Genomic DNA, 22,292 nt, shown 5'->3' with positions numbered 1-22,292 from the left:
CTGTTCATCTTTCAGAAGGCACAATGTGAATAATGCAAACTGTCCCCTCAGATAAAAGGGCTGCTCTCTTTAAAGATCTGTGGTATTAAATCTGCACTCAGCAGCTCTTTTAACTCCTACTCGCCACAAATCTGGTGCAATCTGTGCAAATAGGGTGACACTACACCTGTGTGAAGTGATGCTATTGTATGTGTATGTATTTGTGTTTCTGAGTAGGAAAGAAAATCACAAGGAAGGGATCACTGAAAAAATTCTCTTTATCTTTTATCTTATCAGGACTTCATGATCAGTTACAAAGCATTTAAGCCTACAAAAGCCACTCCCATTAGAGTGAATTTTATTGGTCACAGACAGTAAGGTTTAAGACCAGCAGTACTGTGCTTTCAAACAGGTATCCCTAATAAAATACATAGCAACTGCAAATTAAAAAAAACAGGTCACAGGATTAAAGCAACACTCTGTTAAGTATTTTACACATATGGCAACAATTTAGGGCCTTTAAAACGTTTGTGTGTTAGAAACCCAATTTAAAACCACTTGGTTAAACTTCTTCCACTTCAAATTAAAGGCTTCGCAGACACAGGCAGATTAGTGTTGATTAATTGGTCAATAACCAATTAACTAATGACCTGAAATTAAATCATAGAAGGATGTGGAAGACACTAATTGAACAGGGTTGAATTTTATTAAATTGCAATGAGAGAACTTTTAAAGTAATCTGACACTATTACACGGACACTCATTCAAACAGGCTTGTTCCTTCTCTCTCTCCCATTCACACACACACACAGTTTAAAAAAATAGCTAGCAGCAACAGCAGCGAGCCAGCAGAATGTGAGGGCTCAGCAGAACAGGTCTGACAGATCCCGGTGCTAGACAACATGTTACGGCAAAAGACAACACTGCTGATACTGCTGCCATATCCATCACTGACACTGGCACACCAAGGACCTCACGCTGCACTAAATACTCACCTGCCTCCTATCTACGTTGTGTACTGTATGCGTGCATGCATGTGTGTGTGTGTGTGTGTGTGTGTGAGTGTGTATGAGAATGTGAAGCGGGCTTAAACATCCCTATCATGATCCTACTGATAGAATGACAACCCAATCTCTCGCTGACACACACAAAACAGACCACCTGGATTGGAGGACACACCAGGAAATATGACCTGACAGCCAGTTCCCCCAGCCAATCAGGCAATAGAAGCAGTGAGATATCTGCTGTGTCAGCAGAAGTGCATAAGTAACATGAAACAGAAGTGTGGATAAAACAGACAGAAGTTAAGATGAATTGGCCTCATTGCAGCAGACGACTGAGCCTTTTTCGAGTAACACCACACAAAGATGCCTTCACTGTGCTCACTGGATACTGGGCTCAAGTCCAACTGGATCTGTTTCCATTTAGCTACCATATGTACTGACGTCTGGCACTGGTTTCATTTAGGATTAGAAACTAATCAGTTATAGAAGATATGTATATTTGCAGGAGACTGATAATTTTGGTTTTTATATCCAGGTGTCACAGAAGTTTTGCTTGTCAGAGATATAAAACAGACAAGGTTCATTTATCTAAAGGTTTAAAACTGTAGGACCCAATCTGCCTGTGGCTCTCAGTCCCTGGTTCCTATTAAAGACATACTACAAATGGGTCACACATACAGTATATACACTCACCAGCCACTTTATTATGTACACCTGTACAATTGTATGTAATTCAATGCGACACTTCCACCTTAACAGGTGGTGTTGCACTGGACATTATATTAAAAGTGTCTCTATATCATACATCATAAATACTTGTTAGAAAAGCCACATCAGTAGATATTGCTTAAAGCATGGCCCACTGCTATGCAACTGGATGAACTGAGCATTTTACTACACTTGGATAAATGACTCTGGCAAGACAAAACTTCACAAAACGAGAAAAACTGCCTCATTTCCACTTGAAAGTTAAAAATATCTGTGGACTTTTCAGCACATAACACAGCCACTTCAAACTTCTTAGACACAAAGTGAAGGTCATAAATTTCCAGTGAAAGAATTAATAATCAGAGCTGTATTTACAGTGTGAGTTTTTCATTAGAGAGTACAGTGATATGTTGTATTTTCTTGACCGCGGCCCTAAAAATATTTTTATAACAGTTGGAAAAAGATAATAAAGGTCCCTGTGAGTCTGCTGGGATAAAAAGCAGCTCTGACAGAGTCTGATGGTAAAATCAGATTTGGCTCACAGGAGGTTAACTCCTCATCTAGGGGAGCACTGGGATGTGTTACACTGACATTCACTAGAAGTGTGTGCAAGAGCATGTGTGGATAGTATATCATGTGTAGTAGTATCTGTGTGTGTGTGTGTGCACGTGCACGCATCTGGCCCCAGAGGGGAAACACAGCACCTCTTCAGATGACAGAGTTTGTGTGATTAATTAAAAGGTGTGTGTGTGTGTGTGTGTGTGTGTGTGTGAAAAATCACAGACACCAGCACATTCACAAGAGCCTCACTGCCTTGGCACATAGAGAGAAAATTAAATATCTGAAGAGAAAAATATGAAGGTTATCCCTCATGAATCATCCTTTATTTATTTTTCAGTCAATAACAGCAGCAAGAAACAGCATGTGAGGACTGTATCACTGTCGCAGTACGTACCCCTTTGTGATGCATACACACAGATATGAAATTAAGTTGAAATTTGTGCAAATACTGACACATTCATGGTAATTTAACATAATTTCTTGCCGCTTTCTGCATCATGACAGCTGAAACACAATCTCTTCATTCAGTTTTAAAGAGCAGTGTGCGCTAACAATTACAGTACACACACACACACACACGTGCACAAGGACATGTACACATATACAACTGCAGCAGCTACATGATATGGTGGCTGTAAAATAACTAGGGCAGTGATTTACTCAATCAATAGTCTCGGTCACAAGACACCGTCATCAATAATTAACATGACTATTGACTGGTCTAGTGGTCCAGCGTAGATTATAGTGCAAATTTGTGATTCTAAAGCAAAGATGTTTCACAATTTGATGAGTCAAATGAAACCTGGAATTTGAATGTGACTGGTAGATACAGCTTTGTCACATGCAATGATGGACATACAGTATATTAGTATTTATAATATGCTGTAATTATCTGAAAGACATCATCACACTACACTTAGCGTGTTATTTCTCACTTGACCCCTGAATTCACTCATCATTTATCATTTGTACCGTATCACCGAAAAAGTGGGAAAGTACCTCTGCCCTTGACCCCTATATACGTGTCTGCCTGACCCAAAGCTTCAGCCTTGCACGTTCTTTCTCTCTGAGTCACATAAAGTCAAGCACACTTCCATGGTTCAGTCTTGCTACAAACAGAGCCAAAACAAAGTGCAGACCCAACAACTGATTTCCTGTCTCCATACCACCTCCGCTTTTCTTTTTTAAATCTGACAAGATCGCAATTACTTTCACTCCCTCTCTCCTCCCCTTCCATCGCCCTCCTTCTCCACCTCCCTTCATCATGCCCTCCCACCTTCAGTTCTTTTCTGTGGCTTTCCCTGCTTTTCAGCTGCTCCATCCTTCTTTTGTTAATTGGAACAGCTCTCTTTGAAATGGAAAAGTTATTTACTTTGACAGCTTAGGCATTTGGCTGGCGGTCTTATCCGGAGCCACTTGTAAGGTTACTGGAAACATGGCAACAGTAAACATCTTGCCCCCTGCCATGAAATCTCCCTATGGGCCAACAAGTAACAAGAAAAAAAAAAGTCCCAGTCTTTGATGAAACTGTCATGTTTTTTTGGTGGAAATATTTCCTTTGTCTAATAATTATGTCTTGTATAAAAGTTTTGTGGAAAAACTGTTGACAAAAGAGAAAAATATACAAAATTGCACCATCTAAACAATTCAATTATATAGATTTTATTACAACAAAGTCTCACAGCAAAATGGATAATAGTTACATTGGTCCGCAGCACGAAACATACTAGTCTCACAATAAGGCCTTGAAAACTGTGAAATGGCAACAAAAACAAAAAGCACTGGCTGAAATTCCTTATATATGGTTAAGTGGTTAAGGTTAGAGTACAATAAAACCCGGGTTTGGTTAAAACACTCTCAACTATAAAGTACGACATTGCACACAGGACACGATCTCTGGTTGTGTGCCTAAAAGTCAGGTGTTTTTTGGACCCATCCATCAACCCCCAAACACCACCTTCCTAATGTTTTTAACATTCTATAGGGCTAAACCGTTTACCCTCCAGTCTAGATGGTGGTGGTAATGCACCATGTCACTGTTTGCCAACTGCCATAAAACACCAAGAAGAAGAACACAAAGAAGGACACTGGGCTGCACATTAGTTTTGCAGCCCTTAATGTGACACTACTACATTTTACGCTGTGGACCAGTGTAGCTGTTCTACATTTTCATGAGAGACTGCACTGCTTATTTCCATCAATTAAATATTGTCATCTGAATGATATAACACCGAGATAACCATAATAACAAACGTGCATGTCATGGAAAGGCACATTCTAATAGTCAAGGCCCTAATTCAGGACTATATTACTCTTACATGCAAAGTGACACAGACATTCATTATGGAGAATTACAATCAATTTCTTGAACCTAATATGTCTGTAACCCAATAAAACGAACCAATTGTTGTCACAAATATAAATGAAAGCAATCATCAGAACTGATAGGTTGTGTCTTGGGCCAAACTGATGCACATTCGATTTCTCTTCTCTTCAATTATTGTGTCATTTGCCATGATAATCACATTGGAAACATACTGGAGATTATTCATGAGTCAGTATGGAAGACCATGTGCTTTTCCCTTCCACTCTGAGCAGTGATTCTGTACATGTGTAAGCCTCCAAAGCCTCCAGAGGCAGTATCCATCAACTGGAGGACACATTAACGGTCCAGACTAAAAAATTTAAGGTAATTCAGTTTTGGCGACTGTGACGAGAGCTGCCAGAGCTAATCAAAATACAACAAAGGACTGTAAATGGCCCTCAGCTTTTTAGGTCATAATTGCTGATGAGTTTACATTGTGGTCGCTTCAGTCCTGTGCTGGCACCGCATAAGTTGGACCAAAGATCAGGTGGGTTTTAGCAGCAGCATTTAGTGGTTTCTTTGTTGATTTGTTAGACATCTGTATGTCTGTATAGTTTGCAGTAATTACCTAAATTCTTCACTTCCAGCTGGAATATGGTGAAATGGGCAATGGGTTAAATGATAAAGGAGAGAAAGGAGACTGTAATCTAAGTGAAATGTTTGCAGTGTTTCACATAATGAACTCATTACTGACATTTAAAAATGGAATTGCATATTTTTATTTATTTATTTTGCCTGTTGTGAAAATATTGTTGTGAATGCATACAGAGATTTTCCTATTTTTATTACAAGAAATCCAAATCTGTGTAAGGACATGAATGACTAAACAAATGGGCATGACTGATTTGATTCATTCTCACAGTTTTATTTTAATGGAGTTCAAACTTGTCACAAATATTCATCAGTAAACCTTCTATGTGGTAGGACAACTAGCAGCTCTGTTCATCTAGCTGTCACAGAGCTGCCATTGGAAAAAAATGGGCCACTAGATCAACGTCTGACCCTCAGTTTCAGTTTTAAAATCACCTTGATCTCATGAGCTGCATTTTCAGCAGCCATAGAAATGAAGCACTCGGGTTCATCAGCTGAGCAGTCAAGGGCCAGATTGGAATTTGTGATGCTAACTGGAAGCTAATGGCCTGGAGAGACCTCGCTATTCAAATGTGTTTATCTATACACACCCAAAGAGACTACTGCCTAGATATATTGTGTGTGTGTGTGAATCAGAGTTCAGAATACTAATCATTATACCACACAACCACTAGCGCTTTCTGCCTATGTGAAAGGAAGCTACCGTGTGTGTGTGAGTGCTTGTACAAACTGACTCAGTAAAGCTTAATTAAGTGATCTGATCCAACACTGATTTGCATAATAAAGCAGCCTGATGAGGATGGTGAGATGAGAATGAAAGGAAGTAGAGGAAGTTGAAGGGAGGTAGAGAAGGGGGATGCGGTGAGGTGAAAGAAAGGAGGAGGTGCAAGGTGAACAAGGTGGACGTCAGTGGTATTGTGGCAGACAGGAAAAGGGACAGGAAAGTAGAAACGCCTCTACCACACAAGCACATTATCACACCAGATCAAATACTGTCAGTTATTAAACCCTAAGCAACCAGTGATATTAGGTCTGCGTGTAAAATTATACTTCTTTCGCACTATATTTTCCAAAAACACGCTGATTCACTATAATTACTGTTTAAAATAAAACGTGATTATTTCCAGTAGGTGAAGATTATAATGATTAATGTTTTGTAATTATCAAACATGAAGCATAGCCAAAGTGTGTTGACTACACTAAATTATATTTTAATAGCAGAAAATATTGGCCTCCTTGTGTCAACAACAGTGAATATTAAAAAGGGGGGTATGAACTCTTTGTTTCCTCCCTCTTTTTTTGTTACATTCACAAAAGCTCATTTCAAGGGAAATTTTGCAGATCAACACATCAGATGCCTACTGGAATGTACATGTTTGCTCAGTTGCTGCACTGTGGCATCACCTTTAGGATCATGAGATATCTAAGATGCAAATTTATGGGATACTTTCACAAACAATCATGAAAACATCTGATTTGTTCTTTATATACAATATAAAGTTTTATGTGCCTATTAGATAATGACAATATGGAGGGATACCACATGTGGCGTCTTTTCCTAAAACGAAATAAACGGAGCATGAAAGAGAAATGGCAATTTTGTGAAACTGCAAGTGTGTGTGTCTTTGTGTGTGCAAATCTGTAGTTGTGTGAAGGACAATTAACTGGGGCAAAACAGGGCAAGTACTGTACAAGCTCATACACACACACACACAGACACACACACACACACACACACACAGAAATGGATCAACTCCCTGCTGTATCTGTCAAGGATGCAATAACTGTTTTCACCATCCTCACACTCCAGAGATTAGCCAGGGCAGTAAGAAAATCCAGGGCAACCAACACACCACCACAACATAGGCACACATACACACACTGAGAGGTGATGTTAATGTCACTGCTATAGATGAGGACTTTAAAGCACTCATAAACACTTTCATCAAATTCTTATTCATCTGGCCTTATTCCATGTCTGTCCAAGTTACATTCTGATTAATCTGTGTCCCTAAACTGTGTGTGTGTGTAATAAACAGACAGATGGATGAGAGGAGATAAAGAGACTGAGACACAATGAGAGCAAGAAGGAGTCGTTCTCTCTTACACACACACACATGCACAGTGCATCCACAGTATGAGCACATTCCCACACACAAACAACAACCATACACACACCAATAATAACCCTATTAGACTGAACCCATGACACACATTATGACTACCACCGCTTACATAATCACAGACCTAACACACTAGTATGTGTGTATTTATTGGTGGGTGTATACAGGCATTATGAAGATGACGATGGCCTCTTACTGCCTTCTGACTTGCCCAAACACAATCATACTCCACTCCATGGAAACACACACACTGCACAACTGTAAACCCAGATAACCAGCCATTTACAGAAAACACACATTCACACAAACACACTAGCTTTTGTCATCTTGGTGACTAAACTGGCCACACCACTGTACCATATTCCTCTGTGTAACAGTGGTAGCCAGTCACAACCATGTTGCCATGTTCATGCTGATATATGGAACTTGAGGGATGTGAATCCTCTCTGCTGCTTCTCTCTGTTGTCTGCATACTTACTGCTGCTAGGTGCACAAATATTTGAAGACTAATATCTCTATCTTCTTTTCAGCCACTGCTCTATGTTTTCTAACTTCACCGTTCATGTAAACTGAGTCAGACACAGTCAAATCACATTCCGTATTGACTGATGTAGAGTATTATGAGAAAAATATTACGTCAGTGTTGCAGCCTGACTCTGACTGGTTAAATGAATAGTTATATAATAAATGGGCAGATGTATGGATGGGAAAGCTACAAGGTACAAACAAGAGGGCGAAGAAAGAATGAGGGGAAACATTTGGAAAAATGGGAGGGGGCAGTAAAAAGGTGCAAGAGTTCAAGTTAGTTACACCAATTTTATACGCATTTTTCAACATCAAGTAAATACACGTGTGTATGTTTGTGACACCAGAGCAGTTTTATTGAGCAGTGCCAGAGAGGACACACACACTACTTCAAGAGAAAATAGGTCATCTACAATGCTGCTGGACACACACACACACACACACACACACACACACACAGTGATGGTGACCCACCTCACTCAGTTTGCTCAGTCACCAACACTTAAAATTGATGGTGAGCACTTTTACAATAACACAAGACAGCACACACACTATTCTAAAATTCTGATATCACAGATATAATGCACACATAATTTATTCTAAAACTGATAAACTGATGAACACATTTCACTTTTGATGAGATGAAAATACTGTACATTCCAAGTATTTTCAATTTATAATCATGGTTGACTGTATTGCATTTTAGTGATGATGTAATTGCTAGCTTACCAATCTTTACCATATAGATTTCCTGTATTATATCTTGTATTTGACTCCAACTAGAGTCCATTTTCTTTCAGGGTGCGTTGTGAGGTACTTAATGTTTCATGCTGTGCTTATGAGAGATCTTATGACCTGTTTTATGAATGTATGGCAAATTTTATGGTGTAGTGTTTGTTAAATGTTTTGTAATATTTGCTTAAAAATGCTATATAAATAAAGCAGCTTTGTTTTCTTGCTTTATCGTATTTTAAATGAATAGGCATTCATGTGGTTGCTGACACTGAACCTTAGTCGAGGGGAAACTACTTTGCCTGCTGAGGTCTGGGTGGAGAACTGCAGTAAAGCCCAGTAGGGAAGATCACTTTCACTGCTGGAGCACCTGAGGACAGCTGAAGGACGCACACATACATAAACACACACATATATGCATACGAAGACAGACACCTACACACAAGCCTCAGAGCTTGACTGCTGCCATATGCTAAAGAGCGCCCAGGCTACTCTCACTTCAGACAACATGACATTCTGGCTTTCATATTGCCCACAGTGTTATTCTCACTGGAACCTGTATAACCCAGATCAGTTAATGAATGCAGCTGAACTGAATGCTAATATAAAACAGAAAGATTCCTACAATTAAACTACATTATTAAAAGCATGATCAGCAAGACCAGTAATGGTTGAACCCCCCCTAGTTTTTTTACAGCGATTGGTAGTTTATGGAAGAAGCTCCTATCTCTTCTTCAACATTTAGCTACATTGTTATGCTGCTTTAGTTTCATAATATCAGTTCTTCTATTTTTGGTTAGATTCCAGTAAGAACATGATCATTTGTCACTGAGTGTTGGTGAGCTACTGCAGAGCGTTTCCCTCCCTTGAATCTAATGCATGCTGGGACAGTGTCCAATCACAGGTCTCTCTGGAAAGGGTTAGAGGAAAAATCAGGAATTCATAACTGAACTTCTTCATTCACGATCCTCTCAGGGCTGGTATGCACTGCTCTGCTGAAATAACAAAATAGAGTCTCCTCAGCCAGCAGTGCATTGTGAGGTTATGGTAGTGCCAAACTGCCATGTAAGTGTGTGTTTGACATGCATTCGAGTGTATCCAAAAAAGTGTGTGTGTGTGTGTGTGTGTGCAGGAAGATTCCTAGGGCAGGTGTCTCAGCAGTGGCTGGGGCAGAGCAGCACTAAATCACTCCTTAACTGACACACCTCACCACAGGGTGTCCCGCCATGTGTTACTGCTGAGACAGCAAAAGAGGGAACGAAAAAGACACAAGGGTAGTGGTTATGGGGTCAGAGAGAGAGAGAGAGAAACAGGGATAAACCTCTCTATAAATCAGAATCTTATGGGGTGTCATGCATGTGCATGAGAGAGAATGTAGGTAAATATGGCATATACATGCTATGCCCTTGGAAGTGTGCGTTGTGTTTGTTACTCTATCCATGCATGTACTCATTTTAGCCACTGTTACTCTAAAAGTGTGTGTATGTGTGTGTGTGTGTGTGTGTGTGTGAGAGAGAGAGAGAGTGACAGACCAGCGCAGGTGAACTACAGACAGAGCCAGACATCCTGGCACGATCCATGTACACTTCAAGATTCTCGCCTTACCCCCTCCCCCTGCTCCCCTCCCCAGCTCTCCTCTGGCTCCTCCACTCCCTTTCCCATCATCCTCAGCTGCTGCAGCGTATGCCACACACATCACATACATACAGAAGGGTGCAAACAACTATGATAGGTAAAGTGGCATTCTTTTCTTACCTTGAATGTTTAATGACTCATTGTGTTTCACAAGCATGTCATCACATGATATATACATGTGATCACAGAAACACACCAGCCACGTACACACACTATACTGTGCATATACATAGGCGGCGAATCCTGCTGAGTGTGTATACAACCTGTGTGCTTGGTGTGAGTGCGGTAATGAGTCATCACTGATGACACAAGCATGGATAGTGTTCACATGAGCCATTTAAAACAAGCATCCTGTATTAATATTAGTACATACACACACGCTGTGTTTTCATTCCTTGTGGGGACTTTACATTGACTTACATTCATTTCCTGTAGATTTATCCGAACCTTAACCATAACCACTATTTGCCTAATACCTAACCCTGACCCTAACCTCATTCTAACCCTAAACCATGTTGCTAACCTAAAATTCAGTGATTTCCTTGTGGGGACTAGAAGCTAGTCCCCACAAGGATGGCCGAGTCACCTCAGTGTTAGTGTGTTAACAGGTTTCAGTCCTCATGATGCAAGTAATACAAAGGCACCTACACACACACTTCCACAGAAATAACACAGATACTGCAGATATACTTTAAAGCACAGTGAAACAACCCGCTAGAGACCAATTAAAAAAAATACAAAGAATAAATAAGAAGAAAAAATTCAGACAAGACACATTCCTGAGCAATTCATAAAATATTTTTTAAAAACTACATTGTACATACCATAGAGTTAGCACATTCCTTGGCAGCATCTGAGCACCATGGGAATTGTGGATCAACTTAGCAATGTAGTGCTACAGATTAGCATAGTGTTTCTGTATTTTAGCTTTACATTAGGAAGAAGGGGTATGATAACATAACAAAAATGTATATCAAAGTCAGAGGGTGTGTAAATAAATAAATAAATAAAACTGAACTACCTGAAACAACATTGCAAATAGATGCAAACAGATATAAATAATTTCCATTAGGGTTAGCATCTGGAATCCCTATGAATTCATACAAAATGCAACAACCAAACTCTAATCCGAATCCCTAACCCTGTCACACTCATGAATTTTCTTTGCTCATGAATAACTCAGCTTTTCAAAACTTTCACTTCTGTGACAGTGTGCCCCAGGAGTCCCGTGGAGCGGGTGCATGCTAATGGCAGGGTTAAGAGACTTGGAGAAGTTCAGCAGAAGTGTATTTTCAGTGTGGCATCCTGCAGAACCAAGGTTAGTGGGAGTCCCGGCTCATCAGAAAAGAAAACAAAATTTAAATAACCAGATTGTAGTCACCACCTTCCCATAGCAAGACTTATAGGCTTCACTGGACTTGATGTTCTGTGCAAATACATGATGCTCTGGTCTCAATCTTATATGGTCTCACACACACACATACACACCCAAGCCATGCCCAAACTGATATACTGAAGTGCACATATTAAGAGCTGTTCACCTCATACATTGTCTTGTCTCTTATTATTATTCTTGGACCTTTTAAAACAGGATGTGTGTGTCTTCTATCATAACATTAACTACAGCTAGTCTTACTGATGGAACAATTATTTCCTAAAGACTGAGGCAGCATAACAAACCTAGTTAAAAACACTTTCAGTGCCTCTGAGCCATGCCAACATTGACATACATGTACTGTACATGTACACACACACACATAAATGTTCTCGTTCCTTGTGGGGACTTTACACTGACTTACATTCATTTCCTGGAGATTTAACCTAATCTAAACCATAACCACCGATCCAGCCCTGATTTTTGGAAGGCCAAGTCCCTTCAGTGTAAGACTGTAAACAGGTTTTAGTCCCCACAATGTGAGTAATACCAGGCATGCACACACACACATAAACATATCTGACTATCAATCAAAGAAGCACTTTTTTGGTGCTGCCAAACCTAAATTTGACTTACATCATCAAGCTGATATTGGCTTTAAAATAGAAATGAGACACTGACCAATCTGTGTCTTCCACAGCTTCATCTCTGACAGGAAAAATCCCCTTTCTTTCTCCCATCACTTGTTAACTTTACAGTTTTTACAATTAACATTAATTAGCAGTAAGATGACAAAAGCAAGAACAGCACTCAGTGCTGTCATTCATCAAGGGAGAAAGTGGACATTGACCATAGGAATGCTAAATAATCCTATAAAGAATGGGCTGCCACGCTACATTTAAGCTCAAACTACAATTAGAATGTTGTTGTCTATTATTTTAGCAGTAAGCAGCATTATTAAGGAGCCAATTATATTGTTTCTTTCTATTTGAGAAATGATTAGCTATTAGTGTAATGACGAATATTTGGAAAAAAAAAACAAAGCTGGATGCACAGTCTCTCATTTTCTGTCTCTCTCTCTCTCTCTCTCTCTCTTTCACACACACATGCACTGGTGTCCCGCTTAATTCTGGGGCCAGTGACAGGCTGAAAGGCGAGAGTGATGGATGGGTAGGGTTTAATCACCTATAATCAGCTCTGTCCTTGAATATTGATGAACAGCCTCTTATACTCACACAGAATGCAGACAGAGAGAGGGAAGCCTTGAGAAAAGATGTGTGCCACATACTCTTTGCTGAATTCATAAGTAGTGGCAGATGCCATTCCTCCTACTCTTCTTTCAGTCCATACATCGACTTAGTCAATGCAGCACATTCCCTTGCTACAAGCTAGTGGCTGCTGTGTTTTTCTCTTTGACACACACATCCTCATTGTGTCTTTACCATATAACTAAATAAAGTGATGATAGATGAGGTCTTCATTTAGCTCAGCAAATGTTACAAGGAAGTGTTTTCTGACTGCTATTTTATATTTTACATGTAAGCATGCTAAAGGCCTGGTTAGCAGCGTTACAACCATCACTAGTTTGGCTACGTCCACCACTGCACTGCCGGATAAACAAAGGATATTACAGTACATCGTACACTCTCATCAGACAACTGAGATACTGGCACATGCTCATGTGACAAGCCAAAAGCTCAGTTTTCCCTGCCTGGCTGTCAAAACTGAAAATGAAGTTTCTAAAAATCTTCACCATGGACAGAATTTTCCACAATCTCCATGTCAATGACTTTTGCATGTGGATAACGGCCTAAACACAAAGAAAGATATGTTTTAAAAAATATCCATGTAAATGTGTAGTTTCACCATCATGTTTATATTACCTGAAAGCAGCATTAGCCCCAAGTCTGGCCTCATAACCCCTAACACTCTGCTTGGCTTGGTTGACAGGCACCTGAAGTACTGTGCTGTTAAGGAGGCCCAAGACTGAAGCATGGGGGGGCCTGATGGGGTGGCTGAACCCCAGGACAATGCCATTACAGTGGGGACGAGGACTGCATCAATGACCTGAGGAAGTCATGGGGCCAACTGGAATGTTCTCCCACTGAGTGCACACATGGTATTTCACTCAAGCACCCAGAGCAGTCCATCATTAAAAAGAAACCTGTTGGAGGGTTCTCACTGCAGGCAGATGCAGTACATACTTTAACATATTCACAAAATATGAAGGCTATAGTATTTATAGACTCTCTTTTGAGTTCATCAAGCATGTGCCTCCACACCTGGCCTTGATCTCTTTTTAGAAAAATGATTTATTTGGTGTATAAACTTTGCATGATGTTCCTAAGCTTCACTTTAAAATAACAAAAAAAGTTGAATATGCAAATATACATTATAGTAGCTAAAAACATTTTGATGTTTTTACTATACTTGTACAAACCAGCTAATTGATCTTAGAGTCTCCATTTCCCCACACGGACTACAGCCATTTGTGTCAGTGCCCTCGCAAAAGGGGAACCATAGGCTCCCTGCAGCCTCATGTGACCCTAAAATTTTAGACCTCAAAGGAGCCACCAGGAGCATGTTAGTCCAACAGGCAACAGGTTATAAGATACCAATAGCTGCATAACCCTTGGTCATAACATTTTCAAGGATTTGATGTAATTTGGACTGCCTGATTGCCTTGAAGGTAAGCAGTCAGGACAGTTTGAAGGTTTCTGCCATACTGCACCTGTAATATCCTTTTTCAAAATACCTCAGCCAAAAAGACGAGAATATAATCTACTTTCATATAAACCTTTGTAGTACAAATAGTCCCTGAAGGTTTGCTGTGCTAGAGTTCCCTGTATTTTTTTATATCAGTAATTTCTAATCTCAAGTCACTGCATCATACAGATAAAGTACATTTGGTCTCGTTCATTCCCAAAAGGCAGTCACTAAAGATGGACTCAGTTTTTACTTATGTTCTGAAATATCAAACAAACTAGAGGAAATATGTCAAAAACATATGGTATTTAAGAAAATATTATCAATGTTAACCAGATGTTTAAAATGTTGTGCAGTTAACTGAAAGTGATGTGGTACTGTATGTTCTATCCAACTCCACAGGATTCTTCATCTTTCCCATGCACTAGAAGTATCTCCTGTGCCAGTAAAACCCTTCTTCTCCTCATTCCTTATTGTTTATATAGGCCCATAAAGAGCCCAGGCCAAATTAATGAGACCACAGAGATGGTGATGGAGAAGTGGGGGGATAAAGGAATGAAAAGATGAAGGGAGTGATAGATGGCATCATTATAACACAGTACATCTCACTTAACAGAACTGTTGGCTTTGGAAGTCACATGTTTTAGCCTGTGCCAATTCCAGTCTGGCCTTGCTTGAATGTACAAACATACACACGTATATACAAAAACAAAGTAGATTGGTGAACAAATGTCTTTGAAACACCACATTCAAACACATAGGGGTGGGGGGGTTCCAATCCCAGCTGACAATGGGTGAGAAGTGGGGTACACCTTGGACAGGTCGACAGCCTATCACAGGGCTGACACACAGAGACAGACAACCACATGCACTCACACTCACTCACAACCTAAGCTGCATATCTTTGGACTGTGGGAAGGAGCCGAAGTAGCCGAAGAGAACCCACACAGGCACCGGGAGAAGATGCATTCATTGTAGGGACTTCACATTGACTTACACTCATTTCTTGGGCACCTACACTTAACTTAACCATAACCTGGCCATTAATCTAACACCTAACCTCACCCAAACCTTAAAAACCAAGTCCTCACCCTAAATCCCCCCAAATCCAACTCTTTAAAAGAGAAAGGCAGAAAGTGTTACCAGATTTCATGTCCCTGCAGTGTAATACTGGGTACACACACACACACATACACCATCATACTTAGCTCAAGCGCAGCTATAAGAAATGAAGATAAAGCCTGTTCCCTCTCCACCTGGGGACAATTTACTGAGTACTTCTTTGCTGTTCCCTCCACAAGTGTATTTTTGTCAAGATGGAGATGCAAAAGTGAGAGAGAAAGAGAGAGAGAGAGAGAGAGAGAGAGAGAGAGGTGACTCATTGTATCAGAATTTAATGACACTGAAAATGATCTTCAGAATAAAATAAATAATACTAAGGTTGAAGAACAGAGAAAAACAACCCATACACAGAGATGTGCAGACATCTGGGGGGAGATTGACAGACTATGTGAAAGATGTTCGCTTCATTATTAAAAGGTGTGTGCACTAGTGGTTAATGTATGGCATTGTAATTAACACCTTATTTTGTTGATAATGAGATGCAGTCTATCACCGAACAAGCAGTCATGTCTGTATCTCCCACACTTTTCCTCTCTGAACCTTTAAATTTCTGCCTGTGTGTTGAGGGTGTGTATGTCACTCAGCAGGATATTAGCATGGTAAGTACATGCAGATGGCAGTCACAGCCAGTAACCTTTCAGGAGCTATTTACATGTAAATTGATGGATTAATTGGCTAAAGCTCATTAGAGTTGGGGTCTCATCAATACCATACACCTCAATTACCCCTGACATTGAGCTGTCATCCTCAGCACACACCCCACAGACACATAAAAGAGCCGGTGGTGCACATGAGGCCTCTTGACTGGTTGCTCCAGATCCGCCAGCAAATTCATCATTTTCTACATATAAATGTGATTTGACCTTTTTAAAGTAACTGCCACATCACTTGGTTATTCTATTTTACACAAGCACAACTGAGACACAGTTTAGTTTGTACTGAATACCAGTATCCATTCACTAATACTTTTCATTAAATGTTCATACCGGCATTTACCAGTTCTTCCCTGAGACTAAGAAAACTTTGCAATGGGACTGAGATCAGGGGAAACTAAAATCCTCTTGTAGAATCAGACTGAAACATCACACTCTATTCAGATTAAACCTGACTGCATTCCTGTGTTTGTACTGTGTAACAGTTATATAAGAACAGCATTGCATCATTCTGAAGTGGAAGACAGAATCTGATATTCAGGTTTTTGTTAAAGGTCAGTATCAGCTACCACACATCAATACTGTATAGCTGTTTGCACCAATGGCAACACACAGCCAGCCAGGGAAACAAGTAGTCACACCGGAGGTCTTGTATAATCAGTGGGATTTCTCTAACATTCCCCGAGGCTTTGCACTTTGGCATTGCCTCCAGGTTCTGACACTGAACACTTAATAGCAAAAGACTAGTGGAGCAGAAGAAATTGAAGAAGAAGAAAAAAAAAAAGGGTTGGTTGTATCGTGAGACCTGGGCCATGCTATCCTCACCTTGACAAATGTCTGGTGCCATCCATTTGAACAGGGAGAGATGAAGGAAAATGAATTAGAGGAGGTGGGAAATCTGTGGATGATGAGTACAGTAATCTTGTTGGACACTGCTGTTTGCCATTTCTCTCCACTCATCTTCACACTGCTTCTAACCTTCCATGCATATTTTGTCTGTGTGTGTGTGACAGAGAGAGAGAGAGAGAGAGAGAGAGAGAGAGAGAGAGAGAAGGAATGTGTAAGTGTGTGTAATTTGTGAGAAAGGTCAGCGCTCATCTCCACAGTGTCCCTCAACCTTTAAAGGTTGGAGCTTTTGTCCTGGTTTAAGTGGCACTTTATTCCAGCCTCTGCAAGAGACTTGGACAGAGATAGTGGCTTCTAGCTTGAGGGCAGTAACATTAAACATTTTTGGCAACGCAAGCACTTGGTGGTGGTGGTACTGTTAAAGACAGTGCTAATAGAATAAATGGTGGGGCTAATGGAAAATAATGCTGGAAATTGGTTAAGGGACATAATAACCGGTGTATTTAATCAGAATGGTTCTTGACCTGATCAGTGAAGAACACAAAGATGGTAAAAACATGCTCACAGCTGCAGGTCTTTAAGATTCTAGCATCACAGTCTCCATGCTCAGTTGCTCTAGGCATGCTTTGTTATGTCTGGCATTCAGCGTGCAGGGGCAGCTAAAGGCCTGATCACTGAGGCCTGACCACCTTTAATCAGCACACACAAACTGACACACACTCATATGCATACAGAACAGCAGTACATATCTCACATGCAAATGACCAACTCCTGTTTTGCAGATGCACACATCCACACACAAATACTTGAAGACCCCCCCCAAAGGGCGTGTCATTCCAACTGACACTATTTCTAAGTCAACTACCAATGGTTGAAGGTAAAATGTCATCACTCCTCTTGCTTCTCATGGGTGGATAGGGGTGGATCGAGTGTGCAGTAAATGAGTGCAGGAACCTTTTCTTTTATCTCTATCATATGTGGAAGTAGGGCGAGTCAGAGATGCATGGAGTCTGATTCCATGGATCATTTCAGAAAGAGAGAACTGTCCAAGACATCAGTGACTCCTTCTACAGGGGCACAAACTTACAATAGGATGGGTTACTGTATTTTGTGTGTGTTCGTGAAAGCAGAGAGAGTCTCTCTCTCTCTCTCTCTCTCTCTCTCTCTCTGTCTGTGTGTGTGTGTGTGTGTCCATGTTTTATCAAGTGGAGTCCACTTACTTAACCATGGGATACTGCATAACTGGCCAAACTTACAAGGTGTTACCAGTTTTTGTGTACTTCCCAGTTATAAATCATACCATTGTACAGTATATTGATATCAACATGCGTCCTGGTTGGCAGGTCTGTGTGTATACATTTTAGAAACTCTGGAAAACAGTCCTGCTATGGTAAGCACTTCATCTTCCTCTCTCCACCTCTGCTGACTTCTGGTTTACTAATGACCTGTATAGATTGAAAAACATGTCTCTCACATTGTGCACTCATTCTCTCTATCCCACAGATCACAGGGGAGCTGTGATGCCTCACTTTTTGCAGACCTGATTAAGATGGAAGACACAAACAACAGAAATGTCAAGGTTACCTTAGCAAGGTCAACGAGCAATGACAGGTAAGAGGGAATAAAAACATTCAAAAATACAAAGTAGGCGAGGGTAAACCACCGATCAGGATCAAGTACAGATTAATTTTAACCTTTTTTCTGTCTGTGTCTATATGTTCAACACTCCTTACTCTTGCTACAACCTAAAAACGTGTGTATTTTCTATGTCCAGTTAGACACAAGTTTTAGAATAGGTTGAGTCACAAGCACTGAACAAAATGAAATAAATAAGACCGATCATTTGCAGCTGGGTAGCCGGTAGTGTAAAAAAAATAACCATTATTACTTACTTAATATTCACTCTACAATCACATCACAATGGCAAATAACAAAAAAAGAAATAAAAAGCATTATCTGAAAAATCGAGCCAGCCAAAACACTAAGTTGTGAATGACAGTGTAGACTTAATTTCATTGTATTAATAGGTGTGATGCATTTTAGCATCACAGTAAAGTGTTGGTGCTATCAGTGTAATCTCTGCCATCTCCTGCCAGCACTTTCTGGGAACAGCAAGAGGATGCTGGTAAGAAATGATCTGTGCCTTGTTGAACAGTTGAGTGCAGCAGCATATAACTACATCAGTGGTTCTGTAACTGTCTATGTTGTATAACTGCCTATATTAACACTACATTTCAGTACTGTGCCATTAATCTCAGAAGTGTTAAAATGACACTGCTTTGCTTGGCTGTCATTAATGTGCTGTTTTTGTTGAAATAGGAAGTTTGATATGCTGACATCTGTGCAGTAACACACCAAGATCAGACAGCTGCTGGAAGACAGACTATGTGGTGCCGCTCGGGTTTTCCAAACTCAAATGACACCGAGAGGTTTTTCTTTGCTAAATTAACTGCAGCTGTACAATGAAAAGATTCTTCTGGAAACTGTTCACAGTGTCACCTACTGAATATGTTCAAATAAGTGAGATGCTTGACATCCACAATCCCTAAGTGTGACTGAAGTTGCAACTGGGGGCACGACCATATCTTTAACACCAAACATCAGTCGCAATAGGTTTAGAATATTTTACTGTATATTTTAATCATGAGTTTGATGTAGACTAAATACAGTATGATATAAGTTTAGACTTAATATACACTTTATTATTTACCTCACTAGATGTATTTAAAGAGTACTAGTTCCTAAAAATAAAAATAATAATAGTAAATGCATGATGAAACCATAAAATGTTCAGCCTACAAACAGTGTTTTTCTAAACCATTATTCAAAAGGTAAATGTTAGATCTCAAAAAGTTAAGCATCATAAAATAGATTTGGTTAGGTGTTAGTGCAAATGTTAGGTTCAGATTAAAGTAAGGGGAACCATCTTGTGACCTGCTTTTAAGTGGTGGGTAAAAAATGTTTTACCAGTAAAGTTACTGGAACATTTAGAAGCAATGCACAAAGGGAAACAACTAGTGGAACAATTCTGGGGAAAAACAACAACAAAAAACAGAGATGAATATCTGGGGATAACGTCACAGAGCAGGCATTCTGTGCCAAAGTGTCTTCAGTAGGGGTCTAGATCCCAGTCATAGCTCACTTTCTTTCCTCTCCCCCTTCTCCTCCCTCCCTCTCCAGCTTGCTCCTTCTCATCAATCAGGAATGATGGAGTAACTTCCCTGTTCTAGTCCCTCATCCCCCAACCCTTCACATTACATGTGTATCCAAACATCCACTGTATCTGTCAAACAGGACGCTTCCCATGGTGTCCATCCTTCTGTCCTTGTCTGTCCACTGACACACACACACGTCTGTAGTCCCACAGTGATCCTCCATCACTGTAAAATCCACACCCTTAGGCTGTATGTTGTAAATCAGAGAAACACACACACATATCTACATATGCAGTTAAAGTCTCCCTCCAAACAAAAATGATTTTTTTTGTTAATACCCCATAAATATCTACCCTCCACTATACTGACTAGTTTAGGTTTGTCACTAAAAGGCTGCTTTTACATTCATCTGCTCAACAAAGTGGATGTCTCTTTGCTCCCCTGAAATCAAATAGATATGAACAAATAAAATATATGACATGACAAACCTGAAAACCAATCATGAGTCACCTTGACTGTGAAATCTGAAGATTTCAGGAGTGCAGTGCAAAACCCGACACTTCTGGTGAACATTTTTGGGAGCCAAAATCTTATGTTTGCATCAAATATGCTGGGGTGCACAGTTTTAGGATGCAAATCGGACCCTGAAGCTTCTTTTCAGCAGTTATTTATAGAGAGAGGTTAGGCTACTGCTAATAACCCAGTCTGATTACATTTTGTATCAATAGAGAAATTTAATTCAATGCAGTTCAGTACAGTTTTACTTATATAGTGCCAAGTTGCACATTTAGCTTAATAACAATGTGACATCGTGAAAACACATGACAGTGCTGCTAACGTTAAAAAACCATTATGACCATGTTAGCTACCAGTTACAAGCTAAGATCTAATGTTGGGGCTCAGACATGTACAGCTGAATCTCTCAGACATTCCCTCCTGTCATCGTATCCTGACAAACCATGATTTCACTGGTTTACCTGGGGGAAGCAGTAATGGTGGGCAGTGTTTGGTGGCTGGCTTATTTGGATATTCATGAGTCTTGGAACTGACAATGAGGACAAAGACTAGACATGTTTTCAAACCATTTCAGAGGGTTATTAAACTTTGTGTTTGTGTGTGTGCATGTGTATTAGTGTTTATCTTTTTTTTTTATATCTGTGTATGCATTAATGTCTTTTTTTCACACCAAGTACCATACCCTCAGACACCTACACATGTACTCATACACAAATGAACACACTCATAGAGAAAGACTGATCACTGTGAAGTGGTTGGGGGTCTTTCCAGCAAATAAACACTTCATCCATCTATCCCCTCAGTTTCTGTTTTAGGCCTGGTTGTGTGTGCTTTTGAGTGTGTTTGTCTCTATGTGTATTAGGCTGAATTCCTGAGCCTGTGGTTACCAGCAGCTTTGAAGTCCCAATAGCACCAGGGCCCTGGGGTGGCAGGCTTACCAACCACCCCCAGCCTGCATTGGAAGGCCCATAAAGAGAAAAGTAAACAGGCAATAATGCCCCCAAAAGAACAAATCCGTCCTGCATCTTTGGCTATAGCCTCTTTGTCGGCCTCACATGAACACACACTGACATACAAGCACACATACACACATATAGAGATATGTTTTAACTGTTTGTATGTGGAGTGCCTCAGGGTTCTGTTTTGGTACCTAAATTATTTATATTATACATTAACGATATATGCAAGGTTTCTGATTTAGTGAAAGTGGTTTTATTTGCTGACGACACTACCATATGGGCATCGGGTGAAAACCTACAGCAACTTGGGTGGCTGTGGCTCATGAGGTAGGGCAGTCGTCTCCTGACCAGCAAGTTGGTGGTTCGACTCCCGGTCTCCCCGCATGCCTAAGTGTCCCTGAGCAAGATACTGAACCCTGAATTGCTCCTGGTGGCTTGATTAGCGCCGTTGTGTGGCAGCTGTCGTCATTGGTGTGTGAGTGAATGGTGGTATGACCCCCCTGTAAAGCGCTTTGGAAAAAAGCGCTATATAAATACAGACCATTTACCTGGACAAACCCACTGACACTGTGACATTTTATATCAGCTTTTGTGAGGATGTGTGTGTACCCAAAAAGTCCTTCTGCAATACAACAACAACAAGCCCTGGTTTACAGTCGGACTCAAGCAGCTTCGTTGTGCCAAAGAGGAGGCTTACAGATGTGGGGACAGGACTCTGTACAGCCAGGCAAGGAACA

General features: G+C 40.4%; 1 protein-coding gene across 5 annotated transcripts in view; it reads right to left on the bottom strand.

The window, feature by feature from the left end:
- Positions 1-22,292, bottom strand: part of epha3 (eph receptor A3) — an 88,034-nt gene that overhangs the window by 43,059 nt on the left and 22,683 nt on the right. The gene's annotated exons all lie outside the window — the stretch shown is intronic.

This window comes from Monopterus albus, unplaced genomic scaffold (assembly GCF_001952655.1).
Source record: "Monopterus albus unplaced genomic scaffold, M_albus_1.0 scaffold146.1, whole genome shotgun sequence".
Lineage (NCBI taxonomy): Eukaryota > Metazoa > Chordata > Actinopteri > Synbranchiformes > Synbranchidae > Monopterus > Monopterus albus.
The sequence above is the reverse complement of the archived record's forward strand: the minus strand, read 5'-3'. Positions and strand labels throughout refer to the sequence as shown.